The sequence below is a fragment of the Ranitomeya variabilis genome, chromosome 3 (genome assembly GCF_051348905.1).
Source record: "Ranitomeya variabilis isolate aRanVar5 chromosome 3, aRanVar5.hap1, whole genome shotgun sequence".
NCBI lineage: Eukaryota > Metazoa > Chordata > Amphibia > Anura > Dendrobatidae > Ranitomeya > Ranitomeya variabilis.
The window spans coordinates 622196483-622216845 of record NC_135234.1 but is presented as its reverse complement, the minus strand read 5'-3'; the positions used below and the strand labels follow the sequence as shown (position 1 = coordinate 622216845).

Genomic DNA, 20363 nt, shown 5'->3' with positions numbered 1-20363 from the left:
TGAAAGAAGCTTTTTATTGCAAAAAATATTTTTTGCATTACCACATTTTGAGAGCTATAATTTTTCCATATTTGAGTCCACAGAGTCATGTGAGGTCTTGTTTTTTGCAGAACAAGTTGACGTTTTTATTGGTAACATGCTCGGGCACGGGAGATTTTTTGATCGCTTTTTATTCCGATTTTTGTGAGGCAGAATGACCAAAAACCAGCTATTCATGAAATTCTTTTGGGGGAGGCGTTTATACCGTTCCGCGTTTGGTAAAATTGATAAAGCAGTTTTATTCTTCGGGTCAGTACGATTACAACGATACCTCATTTCTATCATTTTTTTATGTTTTGGCGCTTTTATACGATAAAAACTATTTTATAGACAAAATAATTATTTTGGCATCGCTTTATTCTGAGAACTATAACTTTTATTTTTTCGCTGATGAAGCTTTATGGCAGCTCGTTTTTTGCGGGACAAGATGACGTTTGCAGCGGTACCATGGTTATTTATATCTGTCTTTTTGATCGCGTGTTATTCTACTTTTTGTTTGGCGGTATGAGAATAAAGCATTGTTTTTAGCCTCGTTTTTTTTTGTTTTTTTTTTACGGTGTTCACTGAAGGGGTTAACTAGTGATATAGTTTTATAGGTTGGGTCGTTACGGATGCGGCGATACTAAATATGTGTACTTTTATTGTTTGTTTTTTTTATTTAGATAAAGGAATGTATTTATGGGAATAATATATATATATTTTTTTTTATTTAGGAATTTTTTTTTCTTTTTTTTTTTTACACATGTGGGAATTTTTTTTAAACTTTTTTACTTTGTCCCAGGGGGGGGACATTACAGATCGGTGATCTGACAGTGTGCACAGCACTCTGTCAGATCACCGATCTCACTTACAGCCGTGCAGGCTTACAAGCACCTGCACGGCACCCGGAAGTAATCCCTGCAGGACCCGGATGCAGCCCCGCGGCCATTTTGGATCCGGGGCCTGCAGGGATAGGAGGTAGGAGACCCTCGCAGCAACGCGATCACATCGCGTTGCTCCGGGGGTCTCAGGGAAGCCCGCAGGGAGCCCCCTCCCTGCGCGATGCTTCCCTGTACCGTCGGCACACCGCGATCATGTTTGATCGCGGTGTGCCGGGGGTTAATGTGCCGGGGGCGGTCCGTGACTGCTCCTGGCACATAGTGCCGGATGTCAGCTGCGATAGGCAGCTGACACCCGGCCGCGATCCCCCCGTGAGCGCGGCCGATCGTGCTGGACGTACTATTCCGTCCTTGGGAATTAGGGCCCACCCCACATGGACGGAATAGTACGTCCAATGGCAGAAAGGGGTTAAAAACGTACTCACAGACATCACACGGATCCCACACGGATGGCCTACGTGAGCACACGGACACGGATAACTCCGGTACTGTTTTCTCTGGTACCGGAATTATCTGGACGTGTGAGACTGGCCTTACAAATACTCGGAGGACCCCCGAGCGTGCTCGGGAAATCTCGCGTAACGAGTATATTCGCTCATCACTATTAAACATGCATAAAGGTGGCACATGGATTGTCATTTGTGCTACCAGAAAAAAAAATGGACTTGTCTCCTTGTGGTTTGCACGGGGCCACGGACCGTGTAAAAATACAGACATGTGAGCAACCCCATAGGTTATAATGGCTATGTGTTGAATCCATGAAAAAAACAGATGATACATATGCTGGAAACACGGACATGTGAAGGAGGCCTTAGCTGTACTTCCGTTAAGCCATCTATATAGAATTTAAATGCTATTTATATGCAGACTATCCCTATATCTGCAGATAAATAACATTTTTCAAGGTGACATGTTCTCTTTTTATATATAAAAATGAGTGATGAGTGGTATCATGTTATCCGGTCATGCTCGGGTGTTATCCGAGTATCTTGTAAATGATCGAATAGTATGTTCGAGTCCCTGCAGCTGCAGCTGTGGCTACAACACATGTGGGGATTATCTACTTGTCTAACAGCCGCAAAACATGCAGCTGCAGGGACTCGAACATGTTATTCAAGCACACCCAAGATACTCGAATAACACCCAAGCATGGTCGGATAACGTGTTCGCTCATTACTAATTAACATCTTACCATGCTAGGTATAGTAAATGCTGAGTTTTTGCATTAGCTGCTGTGAGGCTATGTGCACACGTTGCGGATTGGTGTGCGTATTTTCCCGCACTGTTTTTGCAAAATCCGCAGGTAAACCGCACTGCGGATTAACCGCGGATTTGCAGAGGATTTACCGCAGTTTTTGTGCGGATTCCACCTGCGGTTTTACACCTGCAGATTCCTATTGAGGAGCAGGTGTAAACCGCTGCGGAATCCGCACAAAGAATTGACATGCTGCGGAAAAAACACCACTGCTTTTCCACGTGTTTTTTTCCTAAGCATGTGCATTTTGTTTTCCATAGGTTTACATGGTACTCTACATCATGGTACTCTACAACGCATGGAAAACAGCTGCAGATCTGCAGCAAAATCCGCAACGTGTGCACATAGCCTAAGAACGTATTAAATGTATGGACTAATACATAAGAGAATATTTTCCTTTATGTGGATCCCATCATTTAATGATAGCTCTTTGTTCTGGCTCCACCTGTCAGCAGAAGTGAATGTGTCCCTGCAGATTGTATGCAGCTTGGCGTCCCCCAGTGACAAGGGCTGATCCCCAGGGGATGGGAGAAGTACCTGCTTTTTTCAAAGGGACGTTCTTTACGTGAGAACCCTCAATGAACAGTTAAAAAGAACACTCTTCATGTTAGCTTACGGTAATTGCAATAAAAAAAATGACACAGCAAACAATGCAGTTATATGAAATGATTTTTGATATTTTAAACAGAAAACATTGAAGTGAGAATGATGAAAGAATAAGAAAAGCTAAGGAAAAAGAGTCCGGTGTGATACCGTAGATGACAGATCTGCCAAAACAGCCTCATTATTAAGTTATTCCGTGTAACACAATTAGCAGATGTACGCTGCTCAATAACAAAGCAAGGTTGAGCGTACATCAGCAGTTTGGAAGACTGGCTCATGACAGATGGTCTGTCAATCACAATGTGTGGAGGATAACAAATTAAATTAGTGTATAAAATAATGCCACTGATGTATGCAAAATGAGATGTGACGGGGCCGAGCCATACTCCGTGTCTGGGAAGTCTGTCCTCATTCTCCTTGTGCCATACACATCGCTGCTAGTTTTCTAATGTGAGCAAAGAGCATTAACCCCTGTGATGAACGTCCATATGATGGAGACCATCACAACGCTGCTGTAACCCTGCAATCTTACACATGCATACCTGGTTTATACCAGACAGACACATTAACCGTTGCAGTTGTGTTTCTGCCTTATTAGGGTACGGCCAGTCAGTGCAGCGGGCGACCGGCAGCAGCGTTGTTGAAGCTCTGCAGGCCCGATTGTGACTCAAACTCATGCGGCAACTGTCGAGTGTTGTCCACATGTTGTCAGCAGCACTATCTGGCCCTATACTTTTGAAAAATGGCTGTGAACCCATTAAAGATGGACCAGAACCCACACTATATTATGTAAAACATTGCGGTTGCTTATCTTTGGCTGGAGAAATGTAGCCGATGATGGCATGGTTGTTTCTGGGTTGTCTATGAGTAAAGAGGAGGAAGCTATTCCCGAATATCTTATCTCCCCAGGAAAAAAAAAAGAACAAAAAGATTGGGCATTGAAATTTTACATGCCTCAGCCTTTTTTCCCCCATGGCAGTCTAGGAAGAGTGAGGAGGTTCGTTCCACTGAAATTAGTGGGATCACCTGACATTAATGTAATCTGCATGGGGACCAAAAGTTTTAATAATTTATATTACTAATATTTATATATAAGAAACTGTACCACGATCCCCTCTCCATTAGCTTCTCTTTCTCAGGCCGGCCTCACACTCAGCGTATGTAAATACGGTCCGTTTTTTACGGCCATAATACGCAGAAAAGTCCCCAAAATAGTGATCCGTATGTCATCCGTAGGCAGGGTGTGTCAGCGTATTTTGCGCATGGCATCCTCCGTATGTAATCCGTATGGCATCCGTACTGCGATATTTTCTCACAGGCTTGCAAAACCAACATCTAATGGATTTATGTGCTCAAATATTCGTTAAAACATATATACAGTATATATACATATATGTCATTGAGACACACATATATATATTCTGTATTCATATTTAATTCAGCGCGATATATGTGAAAAGCTGGTAATTCAATTGCCGGCTTTTCATTTCTCCTTCACAAACCCGACAGGATATGAGACATGGTTTACATACAGTAAACCATCTCATATCCCCTTTTTTTTTTGCATATTCCACACTACTAATGTTAGTAGTGTGTATGTGCAAAATTTGGGCGCTGTAGCTGCTAAAATAAAGGGTTAAATGGCGGAAAAAATTGGCATGGGCTCCCGCGCAATTTTCTCCGTCAGAGTGGTAAAGCCAGTGACTGAGGGCAGATATTAATAGCCTAGAGAGGGTCCATGGTTATTGGCCCCCCCCTGGCTACAAACATCTGCCCCCAGCCACCCCAGAAAAGGCACATCTGGAAGATGCGCCTATTCTGGCACTTGGCCACTCTCTTCCCACTCTCGTGTAGCGGTGGGATATGGGGTAATGAAGGGTTAATGTCACCTTGCTATTGTAAGGTGACATTAAGCCAGATTAATAATGGAGAGGCGTCAATTATGACACCTATCCATTATTAATCCAATTGTATGAAAGGGTTAAAAAACCACACACACACACACACATTATTAAAAAGTATTTTAATGAAATAAACACACAGGTTGTTTTAATATTTTATTGCTCTCTCAATCCACCTGAAGACCCTCGCTCTGAAAAATAATAAACCAACAATATACATACCTTCAGAAGATCTGTCACGTCCCACGAAGTAAATCCATCTGAAGGGGTTAAATCATTTTACAGCCAGGAGCTGTGCTAAAGCACTGGCTCGTGCCTGTAAACCCCGGGTGCTGAAAGGAAAGCAGGATGATCTGTACTTACCTTGAGTTGCGGTGATGCGCCCTCTGCTGGATGTCCTCATATGAACTCGAGCGTGGGAACTTTTCTATACTTTTTAATAATTTGTGTGTGTTTTTTTTAACCCTTTCATACAATTGGATTAATAATGGATAGGTGTCATAATTGACGCCTCTCCATTATTAATCTGGCTTAATGTCACCTTACAATAGCAAGGTGACATTAACCCTTCATTACCCCATATCCCACCGCTACACGAGAGTGGGAAGAGAGTGGCCAAGTGCCAGAATAGGCGCATCTTCCAGATGTGCCTTTTCTGGGGTGGCTGGGGGCAGATGTTTGTAGCCAGGGGGGGGCCAATAACCATGGACCCTCTCTAGGCTATTAATATCTGCCCTCAGTCACTGGCTTTACCAATCTGGCGGAGAAAATTGCGCGGGAGCCCACGCCAATTTTTTCCGCCATTTAACCTTTATTTTAGCAGCTACAGCGCCCAAATTTTGCACATACACACTACTAACATTAGTAGTGTGGAATATGCAAAAAAAAGGGATATGAGATGGTTTACTGTATGTAAACCATGTCTCATATCATGTCGGGTTTGTGAAGGAGAAATGAAAAGCCGGCAATTGAATTACCGGCTTTTCGCTAACACCGCTGCGTATATCTCGCAAGTCACACTGCTGGTCCGTGTGGAATCCGTATTTTTCTCGCCCCCATAGACTTTCATTGGCGATGTCAATACGGTGACAAACGCAGCATGCTGCGATTTTCTATGGCCGTACAAGACCGTATATTACGGATGCGTAATATACGGCAGATAGGAGCTGGGCCATAGAGAATCATTGGGCCGTGTGTAATGCGTATTTTACGGACGTAGTTTATGCGCTCATACGTCCGTAAAACTCGCTAGTGTGAGGCCGGCCTCATGGTAAGGGCTCATACTCACCTGCGAGAAACTCGGATGAGTCTCACACGTCAATACCCGGAGCGGAACGTGGGGCTGCATGTATTGCTACGCGGCCGCACGCTCCGCTCCGAGTGGCGGCAGCAGTGCCGGGTATTAACATGCGAGACACATCCGAGTTTCTCGCAGGTGAGTATGAGCCCTAAGGCTCGGGTCTCGTGTGAGTGAATCAGGCCAATAATCCTAAGAACACTCGGCTCAAACACTGGTAGAATTTGATCCTAGTGTCATCCTAGTGTGATCAAATTCTCATAGCACAGGTACAAAGACGGAGAAATTAATGTCTCCATGTTCTCCATTTTCTCTGTGCACATACATTTGACTGCACTCAGATGACATCTGAATGCAGTCCGATGTTTCACACGCACCTGTAGACTTGAATGGCTGAGTGCAGTCCAATGACCTCGCAGAATGCTGTGTTGGTTTTCTCATGCGGAAATGGCATAAGCAATAATCACTGATCTGCTCTGCCCCATAGTATCACACAGGGAAGAGTGCTAGCTGATAAAACATTGGATAGCACTCGGTTCTGTTAGGGTATGTGCACACGCTGCGGATTTTGCTGCGGATCCGCTGCGGATTTTGCTGCGGATCCGCAGCGGATTTGACGCTGCGGATCCGCAGCAGTTTTCCCAAAGTTTACAGCACCATGTAAACCTATGGGAAAAAAAAAACGCTGTGCACATGCGGATTATTTTCCGCAGCATGTCAATTCTTTCTGCGGATTCCGCAGCGGTTTTCAACATGCACCAATAGCAAAGTGCAGTTGAAAACCCGCAGAAGAAACCGCGAGAAAATCCGCAGTGAAAACCGCAGTGGTTTTGCACTGCGGATTTTCCAAATCCGCTGTGGAAAAATCCGCAGCATAATCCGCAACGTGTGCACATACCCTTATATGGCAGTGTGAGCGAGCCCTAAGCCGACATTCACAATCTGGGAATGGCTACGATGTCCACATTGGCTGTGGCTCTCCTGATCCAGCCTCATGAAGCTGTGAAGCTCAGGTCAGAAGAGCCACTGTTGGTCCAGACATGGCAGACCATTAATATCAGATGAGTAAAGCTGGCCTAGGTGTCCATATACTCACTAAGGCCGATTCATGAAGACTGGCATTGTGCACGTTGTGGGCCACTGGAGTAACATTAGGAGGACCGAGGCCATCTTAAAAGCAGTTTTCTACTATCAATTACGGTAAATTGCACGTGAGAACATAATAAACATCATAGCTTACATTTGCTGGTGGATTGTTAGAGAAAAAGATTGAGGTGCTCTACTGTGCTCCAGTTCTCTCGGATAAGAAAATGGTAGCACAGGTGAGAAGATGGAGAACTTATTTTCTCCATCTTCTCCATTGTCTGAGTCCGCTGATGTCTGACTGCACTCGGATGTCATCTGAGTGCAGTATGGTGTTTTCCATGCTCCCATAGACTTGAATGGAGCAGCACACTGCTATTTTTTCCACAGATGTGGTCTGTCGGCACCGTCCCATTATATAACATTATTGCATCCGATAAATCATCCGAGTTATACGCTCGTGTGAGCGAGTCCTCAAGGAGACGCACTTCAACCTCCCAATCTAATGCTGTAGTGTAGTTTAGACCAGAAACTGCCGGCACGTTAGGATTTTATTTATGAGGCTTTATCCTTGTTGTAAGGTCTGATTTTAGTGTTATTGTAAGCGGGGTGGGTTTTTCTATGCATGCGGGTTCATTGTGTGTGATGGCGTGGAGCAGGCAGCGGTCTTACATGCAGTTACCATGACAATGAGGCAGATGGTGGTATAAAGTCTGCCCCTGCCCCTGCCTGATAAATTCTGCTTTGTTACAAAAAAATAATACCAGAAGCTGCACACGGAGCGCCGGCACCGAGACCCGTGGAATATTATGCCACATAGCACAACCAGCTTAGATTTCAATCAATATGTAGATCTGATGAATTACTAATCACTCCCATCTGCACCCTACAAGTGTCCCTGTGCGCTATGTATAATGTCATTTCTGCTCCTAAACCCTCACTACCAGTCACTTACAAATTAACCCCTTGTCTACAAGGCTCATTTTCCTTTTTAACGTTTGCATTTCTCCCCCCAATTCGTCCAAGAGCCATGATTTTTTTTTTATTTTTCTAGTCCAAATAACCAAATGAGGGCTTGTTTTTTGCAGGACGAGCTGCAGCTTTGAATGACACCACTCATTTTACCATACAATGTACTGAAAAAAAGTTTTGTTTCTACAGCATTCATGGTATGGTAACGATAACCTGGAAACAGGATTCTCCAGGTCAATACAATGACGGCAATACCATAACTTGTGTAAATACGGTTTTGTTTATTTAAGTAATGGAAAACAAAGAAATTCAGACGCTTGGGAAAAAAAAACTATTTTATTATAATGACATTTCTCAACACCTGTAACATTTTTACTGTTTGGTCGATGGAGCTGTGCGAGGGCTTGATTTTGTGTGTGGAGAGCTGATGGTTTTATGGATCCCATTTTGGAGTACATGTAATGTTTGGACTTATTTTTACATATTTTTTAGGGCGGTGGGATGACCGAAAAACCTTAAGGGTATGTGCACACGTAGCGCGGATTTGAGAAATCCGCAGGTAAAAGGCACTGCATTTTACCTGCGGATTTACCGTGGATTTACCGCGGATTTTGTGCGGATTCCACCTGCCGTTTTACACCTGCGGATTACTATTGTGGAGCAGGTGTAAACCGCAGCGGAATCCGCACAAAGAATTGACATGCTGCGGAATGTAACCCACAGCGTTTCCGCACGGTTTTTTTCCGCAGCACGGGCACTGCGGATTGCGGTTTCCATAGGTTTACATTGTACTGTAAACGCATGGAAAGCAGATCCGCAGCAAAATCCGCAATGTCTGCACATAGCCTAAAACTGGTGCTGTACTTTTTTTTTCTCCTTACCATAGGCATTGATCAATTTTATATTTTAATAGATCAAACTTTTTTAGGCATTGCAAATATATATATATATATATATATATATATATATATATATATATATATATATATATATATATATTTGTTTATATATTTTGTAAAACAATTTTATTTTACCTTTGTAATCCCCTTAGAGGACTTGAACCTGCGATCATCTAACCCCTTATATACTAAAACACTACAGTATTGCAGTGTATAGTGAAAATCATGGTCTCCTGTGAAGCTCAGTCCATGGCTGAGCATCATTGGAGGCCTAAGATGGCAATAACAGCAGCCATGGTACCTCATTGGTGCTCTGTTTTTGTGTTGCATGGGGCCTATGGAAGTGCTCCATTTAAATGACACTGTTACAGATTGACAACAGCATCTAAATCAGTGTTTCCAAACTCGGGTCATGTTTTCAGGATTTCCATAGTATTGCACAGGTGAAAGAAGTATTATCAAGGCATCAGTTCTATCACCTGTGCAATATTAAGGAAAATCCCGAAAACAAGAGCTGTGGGGGGCCATGAGGACTGGAGTTTGGGAAACACTGATCTAAATGGTTAACAGCAGTAATCAGAGCTGAACTCCGCTCGCTGCTGTAGGTGACAGATGTAGGCAATGTAACGTAGCTACTGAGCTCCCTCCATACACGGTGACCCTGGTGCTGACATAAATATATGTAATTTTGGACTAAGAGGTTAACAACATAGTCATTATGTACAGTTAGACCTCTTTCACGCATCATATGTGAAAAACTGATTCTCTCTACTCCCTTCAGTGTGCAGGGTCCATTTTTGGTCTGTGCTTTAGTTTTCAAAATCTGTGTATCACCCGTTTTTCTCGGGTGAAAAATAAAAAATTACAGAAGTCATAAAAAGCTTCTCCTATCAACTACTGAGTGAAAAATGGCCAGCGCCTCTTAAAATGTTGCCAGTCTGATGATTTGGCTTTGTGCACAAGTGGAGCTTTTTTGCCCAAATGAATTCTAGAATTTTGGGACCTAAATAAACAGACTGTAGCTGCTTGTGTAGGACGGTAATGAGAGAGCACAATGCAGGAGTGCCGCTTCTGAGAACTCTGTGTTTTTGTTTTGCCTCTGTTATTCCTCCTGGAAATATATGAATGAAATTGGAGATGATATTCAACTTAACTAACACCGTCAGTACCGATAGGATACATCCCTTTGGTATTTGGAAAGGAAACCAGTTATCAATTTTTTCATGCATTTCCAGGAGGAGTAACAGAGGAGTGTCACAACACAAAATACAAAGAAAAGGTGCTACAGAATTGTAATTTAATGAGGAATATGTCAGAAAACCCATGCACCTATGGATAATATTAGCCCACAAGTACATATTCTGCTTGTACCCCGAGCTCTGTCTCCTATAGGAGAGCGGGAGGAGAACACTTTGCTGGTCATTATCTAATCAGTCGCTGTTGTTGAGTCTCCGCAGAGGCTTCTATCACTGTATCTGAAACACACTGTCTTACAAGCAGGGTCATTAGATCATCAAGTGACATAAGCTATGTGAAGTCAGACTGATATAATTATTAAATCTAGACATCTGTCTACAGCACAGGGGGATAGGGAATTTGTGCTTATTTAACACAGGGCTAAAAATGTGCAAAAAGGGCAGATCAGGACAACTAGACTTGTATGAATGTTGGTTAAATAGGAATAAACCATGGTAAGTATATATAGAAAATATTCCATACTTCAACCACAGACTTATATTGTTATCATGCAGTATTTATTTTATTCACTTCAGTAATAACCCTACAGTGCTTTACAGACATCATCACTCTCTCACAATCTAACTTCCGTATCGATATAATAATAATAAATTTTATTTATATGGCACCAACATGTTCCGCAGCACTTTACAATTAACATGGGACATGTACAGACAATAAAGACATCACAAAGTAACACCTAGTTCATTAGTTACAGGAGCAGTGAGGGTCCTGCCCACCAGCTTACAATCTATAAGGAAATAATGGGGACACAATAGGTAGAAAGTGCTTGTCATGTATGCTCCAGCCATCATTATAATTAATAGGGCATTTCACATAAAGCTGCATGTGCCGTCATCGGCCAGTATGTGTCTAAGTACAGTCACCAAGTCATAATGGGGGCATGGAGGATGTGGAGACAGATGAGTAGAAAGGGGGGAATTTAGATTAGTGAAGTGATAGGCCAATCTAAAAAGATGTGTTTTTAAAGCACACCTAAAATTGTGAGTGCTACGTATTAGTCGGATCGTTCGGGACAGCGCATTCCAGAAAACTGGCACAGCACGATAGAAGTCTTGGAGAAAGTGGTGCGAGGTTCACATTATGGAGGATGTTAGTCTTATATCAGTTGCAGAACAGAGGGCACGGGAGGGGTGATAGACAAAGATGACCAAAGAGATGTATGGTGGTGCAGAACTGTCTAGAGCTCTGTGGGTGAGAAAGATAAGTTTGTATCGAATGGGCAACCAGTGTAATGACTGGCACAAGGTGGAGGCATCGGTGAAGCGGCTGGACAGAAATACACCCAGTCTGCCACATTCAGAAGGGATTGAAGAGGATAAAGTTTGGTTAGAGTGAGACCGATCAGTAGAAAGGTGCAGACGAGAATACATGAGTTACAGTAAGAGTTTTTACAGTTTCAAAGGTGAGAAAAGGTCAGATTCTGGACATGTTTTTAAGATGCAGATATCATGAGCGAGTGAGCAAATATGACCCAAGACAGCGAGTGTGCTGCTTGGGTTATATTTGCAAAGCAATTGCAATATCGGGTATAGGTAGGTTAGTAAAAGGACCAAACACGAGAAGCTCAGTTTTGGAGAGATTCGTTACGTTTTTGGAGTGTGGGAGGAAACTGGAGTACCTGGAGGAAAACCACGAAAACACGAGGAGAGCATACAACCTCCTTACATATACAGTCTTTGTTTGTTTTTTGCTGGATCCATTATATTGTATGGAGTAATTCATTATAATTTTCAACTTCAGTTAAATAAAAGGCCTTTTAATTCATATAATGTATGCTGGGACAGAGGTTTAGGCACATGATAAAATAAAATGTTTGCCATTTATTTGGATTTTTCCGTTGCAACAAAATGTGACTAAAGACCTAGGCCCTCATTCACATGGGTTAATTCAAAAAGATGAAATACGGATGTAAATGTGGACACATAGCATAGATATGCCTGATGTTTATTTATGTTCCTGCGGTGTCGCTTTGTGCTGTCTCAGTGTTTGTTTTTTTTCACCTATTTTGACTTTTTTGAAACTGTAGATACTAATACAAGCTTTTGTAGGGAAAAAATATCAATACTGACAAAGAAGGAATATGCCTTGTGTTTTATATATCATTGAGAAAGGATATTACATCCGAAGAGTTTTCAATTTTTTTGTGCGGTGTTCCTTTTTTACTTTATTATTGGAAACCAGTGGATTGCTGGTTGAGAAAGCTTTGCATGTCATCTAAGGTAACATTTGATGCTGTTCCAATTTCTCTCTCTGTCTCTCTCTCTCTCTCTCTCTCTCTCTCTCTCTATATATATAAAAATAACTAAATATATATGCACTGCCCCAAAAAGTAAAGGAAACACTTAACACAATGTAACTCGAAGTCAATCACACTTCTGTGAAATCAACTTGTCCAGTTATGAAACAACTCCGATTGGGACTCAATTTCTCCTGCTGTTGTGCAAATGGAGCAGACAACAGGTAGAAATGATAGGCAATTAGCAAGACAACCCCTATAAGGGCTGTCCCACACGTCCAGATAATTCCGGTACCGGAATAAATCGGTACCGGAGTTATCCGTGTCCGTGTGCCTGGGAACTCACGGAGGCCATACGTGCGGCACACGCGTGCCGCCCGTATGGCGAGTGGGTACCACACGGAGCGTGTGGTACCCACTCTGCATGGTGCTGAAGCTGCTGAAGCTGCGATTCATATCCTCTCTGCAGTAGCGTTTGCTGCAGAGAAAATATGAAGAATAGTGTTAAAAATAAAGATTTAGGTGTCCGCCGCCCCCCCACCCCCTGTGCGCCCCCCCGCTGGTCAGAAAATACTTACCCGGGTCCCCCGTCGGCTGTCGCTCCTTCCTGGTCTGGCCGCGGCTTCTCCTGCATGCGGTCACGTGGGCCCGATCATTTACAGTCATGAATATGTGGCTCCACCTCCCATAGGGGCGGAGCCGACTATTCATGATTGTAAATGATCGGCCCCACGTGACCGCATACAGTAGGAGGCGCGGCCAGACCAGGAAGGAGCGAGGGAGCGGGTAAGTATTTTCTGACCAGCGGGGGGGCGCACAGGGGGTGGGGGGGCGGCGGACACATGGATCTTTATTTTTAACACTATTCTTCATATTTTCTCTATAGCAAACGCTGCTACAGGGAAGATATGAATCGCGGCTTCAGCACCATGTGGGGGGGACAGCGCTTACTGTAGCGCTGTCTCCTGCACGCACACGGACCCCAGACGGAGAATGTCCGTGTGAGGTCCGTGTTTTACGCGGACCCATTGACTCTATTGGGTCCGTGTAAAACGTGCGCTCCCACGAACACTGACATGTCTCCGTGTTTGGCACACGGAGACACGGTCCGCAAAAAATCAATGACATCTGAACAGATGCATTGATTTTTATGGGTCTACGTGTGTCAGTGTCTCCGGTACGTGAGGAAACTGTCACCTCACGTACCGGAGCCACTGACGTGTGAAACCGGCCTAAAGGAGTGGTTCTGCAGGGAGTGACCATTTCTCTGTTCTCATCCTTTTGGGCTATTGTTTTTTTTTTTCACTTTTACATTTTGTCATTCCTCTCACCCCAAGAGCTACAGTAGCATGAGGCGGTGTCTATAGTACAACCCAGAGAAGTTGCTCAGGTAGTGCAGTTCATCCAGGAAGGCCCATCAATGTGAGCTGTGGCAAGAATGGTAGCTGTGTCTGTCAACACAGTGTCCAGAGCATGGAGCAGATACCAGGAGAATGGCCAGTACACCAGGAAACATGGAGAGGGCCGTAGAAGGGCAACAATTCAGCAGCAGGACTGCTACCTCCTCCTTTGTGCAAGGAGGAACAGGAGGAGCAGTGCCAGAACCCTGCAAAATGACCTCCATCAAGCCACTAACATCCATGTGTCTGCTCAAATTGTATTCTAATTGTCAGAAACTAACTCCATAAGGGTGGTATGAGGACCCGACGTCTAGAAATTGGTGTTGTGCTTACAGCCAAACACTGTGCAGGCCAAATGGCCGCACAGCCCTCCATGTGCCAGCCAGAGGTACCCTGACTGCAATTGGGTACCGGGGTGAGATCCTCAGACCCATTGTGAGACCTATGCAGGTGCAGTGGGCCCTGGGTTCCTTCTGTTGCATGACAATGCTAGGCCTCATGTGGCTGAAGTGTCAGCAGTTCCTGCATGATGAAGGCATTGATGTTATGTACTGGCCTGCTCATTCCCCAGACCTGAAACCAATCAAGCACATCTGGGACATCATGTCTCGTGGCATCCACTTACACCACATTGCTCCACAGACTTTCCAGGCTGACTGATGCTTTAATCCAGGTCTGAGAGGAGATCCCTCAGAACATCCGCTGCCTCATACTAGACAAACAATATCCTGAATGGATAAGAAACTGCATATCTGCTTAAGTAACACCTATAGAGCAAATAGATTTGTAAAACACTGGTCCAGCACCCAGTACTCTGTGAAAGCTGGATCAGGGCCAATATTCCTTTTTGTTATTTTTAAATTAAAAAAAAAAAAAAGTGACACTATATATCTTTTTTGCCTAAAAAGGAAAGGAAATGTGTCATCTTTAACATTAGGACTTTTAGAAAGGATTTCATTTTTAACTTAAAAGAACCTATTCACATTAAGGCATATTAAACAGAAACTGACTGTCTTATGTTTATAGAAGGTGTGCAATTCTTCCCATGATAGCTAATTGGAGGGGGGATTAGGCATGTTTGATTATAACATGCCCAATCCTTTATTCTCACTGTAGATAAATCACCACCAGAGGAATTTTCCTCTCCCAACCGAGAGTAAAAGCATGCATATGTGTGAAAGTCAGATAAAATGGCTGAGTAAAATTGGTACCAGTACATATTAAGGGTGTATGGGCCACAATCACAACACATTTAGGGGACCAATTCACCTTTACGTCTTTAGAGCTAAAGTAAGGCTATGTGTCCACGGGGCGTATTGGCAGCGCTTCTGCCGCAGCGGATACCACACTCCGCCCAAAGTGCTGCCCCCTTTGTATGCACGGTGATTCCGCCTGTGTTCATTGAACACAGGCAGAATCACCGCATCGTATTCATAGACTGTTATTTATCTTGCGGAGACAGAGCGTCTCCGCAAGATAAATAGACATGCTGCGGTCTATAAAGACGCACCACATGTCTGGATACGCAGGGCCGCCGGATGCGGCCCTGCATGCATAGTGGAGATAGGATTTCTTAAAATCCCCTCCACTATGCTATAACATACGCTGTATGCAGCGTCCAATCCGCAGCAAAAACTCAAGCATGGAAACACTGCTTTAAATTGGAGAGTAGATACATTCCTAAGGCTGGGTTCACATTGCGTTAACAGCAGCCCGTTCAACACATGTGTTAACGGGCTGCTGTTAACGCAAGTGCCGACATTCCATCGCGCTAGCGCAGATAGAGCTAGCAGATGCTCTATCTGCACTAGCAGTGACGGACCCGGAAACGCTGCAGCCCACATCCCAGGGTCCATTGTGGGTGCGCGCTAGTGATGTGTCCGACATAGGAATTAATGGCTTCGTTAACGGACTGCGTTACACCGCGTTATACCGCGGTGTAACGTAGTCCGTCTAATGGACGCCAAAGACACAGTGTGAACCCAGCCTTACATCTGATCACACAAAAAAAACTGTTTTCTAAACACCCTTCACCTGCAATACAACTTTACCATAAACAAGCATGAACGTGTGGCCTAAATTTCAGTCATGAGGGTGGAATAAGCTATTGGTAGACATCTCTGGTAACAGCTTATCTTATAGCATAAATCAAGCATGTTTATATTGATCCAGAAGACCCCCTTTAGCTCATTGCCTTTCATTAATGACACACTTCAAGATGTTGCCACGGCCTAGTGACTAGGCCTATGCGAAGTGGTTCCCATGGAGGACCAGACTGGACACCGGACCGGGGCAATGCGAATCTTTTGCTGAACTCTAGTAATCTTAGGGAATATAGTTTCAAGATTGAAATACGCCAATTTAAAATCTACTCCAAAATGTATTAAGAGGAGCACAACAATTAACAAGTAAAGCAGATTTAGACGTTTGAAAATAAAATCTATTCCTCTGATGAGCAGGTGCAGATTTGGGTCAGACTCTGCGACATTTTCTTCTGTAAAGTTTAATAAATCTGTTTAAAAGATGTACAGCACTCGCCCTTTTTCAACATGGTGCAAAAATAAAAAATTTAAGCAACTTTTTATGCAAATTGTGACTCTGGGGCTTTGTTTACTGGAAAAAAATGGCTTAATTTGCTTGATAAATACGATTGTGGGTTTTATTGGTCATAATGAAGAATTGCAGCGAGGGCAACGATTTGACCAAAATATGTGATTATACCCCAGCCATCCAAATTAACACGCGTAACACGATAAATGGAAAATAGGAGAAAGGGTGTGTAATATTAGTTCCTATTATAGGATAAAAGCAAACTTTCAATGCCTAAAAGAGTTATTTTGTGCACCTCAGATGACGGCGGCCATTTTGAGAACAGAGGAGCTGTGTAGTCTCTGAGGAAGGCTGTAATACCTATTTAGTGATGAGAGAATGTGCTCAGATAAGGTGTTATCCGAGCATGATCGTGTGCTAACTGGATGTTTTCGGCGTGCTCAAAACATGTTTGAGTTCCTGCAGCTGCATGTCTCGTGGTTGTTCGCCATGCACAACACATGCAGCCATTACTTGTCTGTTAGGTAATCCCTGCATGTGTTGCAGATGTTGAACAACTGTGAGACATGCAGCCGCAGGGACTAGGACATATTATTCTGGCACGCCGAGGTCACTCGGTCACCACCCGAGCATGCCCAGATAACACCTTATCTGAGCACGTTCTCACATCATTAATAGCTATATATTAGTAAGTGTACAAAATCACATCCCAAAAACATTGGTTACACATACGGCTCACAGAAATTCTACTTACTGTATATCTACAGCTGTACATACTGCCTGGCTACTAAAAGCAAAATCAAAGTGGTCTCTATAGCGGTCTAACGACTTATTTTCCAAGTGGGCTATAATTCTTTTCAGGAAATCAGAGGGTTCTTTGCCTTACATGATCTGTAATGACCACACCACAGTCTACAGAATAGTAAGACACTGGCATATGTAACCAGATATGTAAGGCTATGTTCACATTTCCTTTTGCACATTCTGTTTGTCTGTTTCAGGCAAAAGGAATCTACGGTATATGCAAAACAGACCTATTGTGTTAATAATGCAAAAATTATGATGGGGTCCATTTGGGTTTTGTTTTGTGTCAGTTTTTAGAATGGAAGAAGAAGCGCAGTATGAAGAACCACATTCCTCCATTGGCTGACATAAAACGGACGGCAGGGTCTTGCAGCTTCTGTGTGCATTAGTTATGCAGCGGATCTGTCATGCGGATGAATTTCATGTGTCTGTTCCATCATACAGAAAACATGTTTTCTATGTTTTTTATGTATTACCGTATATATCAGATTGTAAGCTTGTGAGCAGGACCATCATTCCTCTTGCTATCTGTTACTTATTTGATTTTTGTTATTCTGCAATGTCTTTTATTGTCTGTACAAGTCCCCGCTAAAATGTAAAGTTGGGGCTATAAAAATAAAAAAATATTATTATATGTGCAAGCAGAAATATGAATGCACCCTTACCATGGATCTTATAATAAAAAAATATCAGTTTAAAATATACCATTGGCTTTATACCATTATGTTATTTATGTGTTTTGCAACATTTTTAATAGGAACCTGTCAGTAAAGATGTGGTCATTACACTAGTGCCAGGATCCTGCAGGACTCTTGACGTCCCACTCTGTACAGCCAGCAATGATTTCACATGCCAGGTGGAAGGACAATGAGGGCTCACACCAGACCGATCTTCTAGTATGAGTGCTACCCATGGTTGCCACGGATAGAACGTATACCTGTGATAGTCTATAGACATCCAATTTTGATCCAAGTGTTGGCATGCAAGTCTATGTCCAAGAAAAAAAATGACATACAAGTCCAGTCTGATTTTCACGAACTGACAGAATGGAGTAGGTGAAGAATATTTTTTTGCTCTCCATGTCCGAGAAAAACTGATGCCAGTCAGATCAAACTCTGATCAGAACAATCAGATTGTTTTTCTCGGATGTAGAGACATCTAAGGCAGAGTTAACAAGGAGGGGATCAATGAGAGTGTAGCAAGGCCCTTTTATAATTTTTCCATAAGGGGAACATCTAGGGAACAGTGATGTTTTGCTCTGACATGTTTCATGTACTTTGGAAAGCCGGCTGGGAGCTATGAGTTTCAGATGACGATTCCAATGCAGATCCATGGCGGCCTCTCCCTGCCCCGGTCCCCTTGACTGACAGAACTTTCCCTATGAGTGTACATAGAGAGGCCTGTCAGTCATGGGGATTGAGGCCAGGAGAAGCTGCCGGGGACCACACTTCCGACTTTTCAAATGCTGCAGCGTTTCAGCGTACAAGACACATGGCTACAAGATCCCAGCCAGCGTCCGATTCATGAGGCCCTTCAGTAAAGCCCACAGCCCCCTAGCAGTGGCCTAATGTGGTGTTACGGTCTAAGCAAGTTATGTACCCACTATGTGATAACTGGTACATCAGTGGGACCCTCACCGATCTCTAATCCCCTGGATAGAAAGGCCGTGGCCAGGAGTAGAATGGGACGGCAAGTCGTACATGAGACCTGTTAGTCCATTCATAGTCTATGGCACCTAGGACAGTGGAGTGTGTGTGCCCTGGCCACTGTGTTCATCCCGTCCTGGCCACAGTCGGGGAAGAACAGGAGTCACAAGTCCCCAGTTCTGACATTCGCCAGGGGTCCGGTGTACGGGTATTGACTTGCTCAGACCAGAATACCCCTTTAATAACCTTAACATTGCGGAGCGGCTCCACAAACTAAGTACCACAGCGGCCTTCCACAATAGAGGACGTCCAGAGGATACATGTGTGGTGCTATAGTAGCCATACACTACGGTAAGTCAGGTACCTAGCAGAGAAGCCATGGCTGCTGCTCTAACGCCATTCTCCACCATTTCCGCCCACTTTGATGCCCACAGTCTGAGATCTCCATATGGCTCCCAAGTCTCCTGCCCCACCAATGCCAGGAGGTAACAGACATGGAGAATTCCTTTAAGACTCAGGTGTTTTTGGACCCTACTAGGTAACACCAGGAGAGACTGTTAAAAAGTTTCTTACACTGCAAAACCAGAAACAACAGACACAGAATGACATGGAGAAGAATAGTCCCGGGCATGAGGAGCCATGCGGGCATGAGGAGCCATGCGGGCACAGAAGCCTCTGTACTTACACTCGCTGTGTCTCGGGTTACAGGAGTCGGGCACGTCCACCTGCTGCTGGGGGAGAGGAGCGGGGATCCCTGGGTGACTTACTGCCCTCTCCCCCTCCCTGAGCCTCCCTCTCCTGTGCTGGGCGAGCTCCTGCTCGGTTGCAGCCGGCTGCCCATTGCCCAGGCGGGGAGACCGGCATGGAAATATGATGCCCCTTTGTTTGCGCACAGCACACAGCCTTGCTCGCATTCTCTCTGCCAGGTTCTTCCTTCTCCTGACCGGGGGAGGAGGGCCGGTGACGTCAGCGCCGAGCTCCATTGACGTCAGTGGAATCCCTGTATCTGCATCAATGAGCTAAATATAGCCGAGCAGAAGAAAGGACCGAAATAACTCTCATGCCTTTTGTGTCACAAGCTCCAGCAGTTCTTCCACAGACAACAATGGGGGCAGCTTGTATTTATAGGCTCATCCTGCACAAGGGGAGCTAATTCCAGACACTAACTGCATGCCAAGTCCTTATCTTCTGAAATAGACGGCTCAAGACGTCAGCTCCCATAACACAGAGTCTCCTGTGACTCTGCCGCTTCTGCTTGTCGCCTCCACTCCTGGAGTTTACAGATATGGCTCCTGCTGGACCAGAAAGGGTTAACAGGAGCCTATGACAAATGCTGCGTATCAACAGAAAGGAGGCTATGGGCTCAGAACCAGGGGCGTAACTATTGTGGGGGTCCCCGGGTCCTGGAGCCTGTGGTAGAAGGGTGGGAAGGAGGAGATCTCTTTGGCCCTCAGGAGAAGAATATTAAGCACTACCAGGCTCGGACTGACCCACAGGAGAACAGGAGAATCCTCCGGCGGGCCCCTGTGCCAGAGTGGGC

The 20363-nt window shown here is 44.2% G+C and overlaps 1 protein-coding gene across 1 annotated transcript in view; it reads right to left on the bottom strand.

The window, feature by feature from the left end:
* Positions 1 to 19744, bottom strand: part of NR4A1 (nuclear receptor subfamily 4 group A member 1) — an 81744-nt gene extending 62000 nt beyond the window's left edge. Inside the window, exon 1 of the mRNA XM_077297425.1 lies at positions 19509 to 19744. The gene's annotated coding sequence lies outside the window, so the exon portion shown is untranslated. The remainder of the gene's footprint in view (positions 1 to 19508) is intronic.
* Between the last annotated feature and the right edge of the window lie 619 nt (positions 19745 to 20363).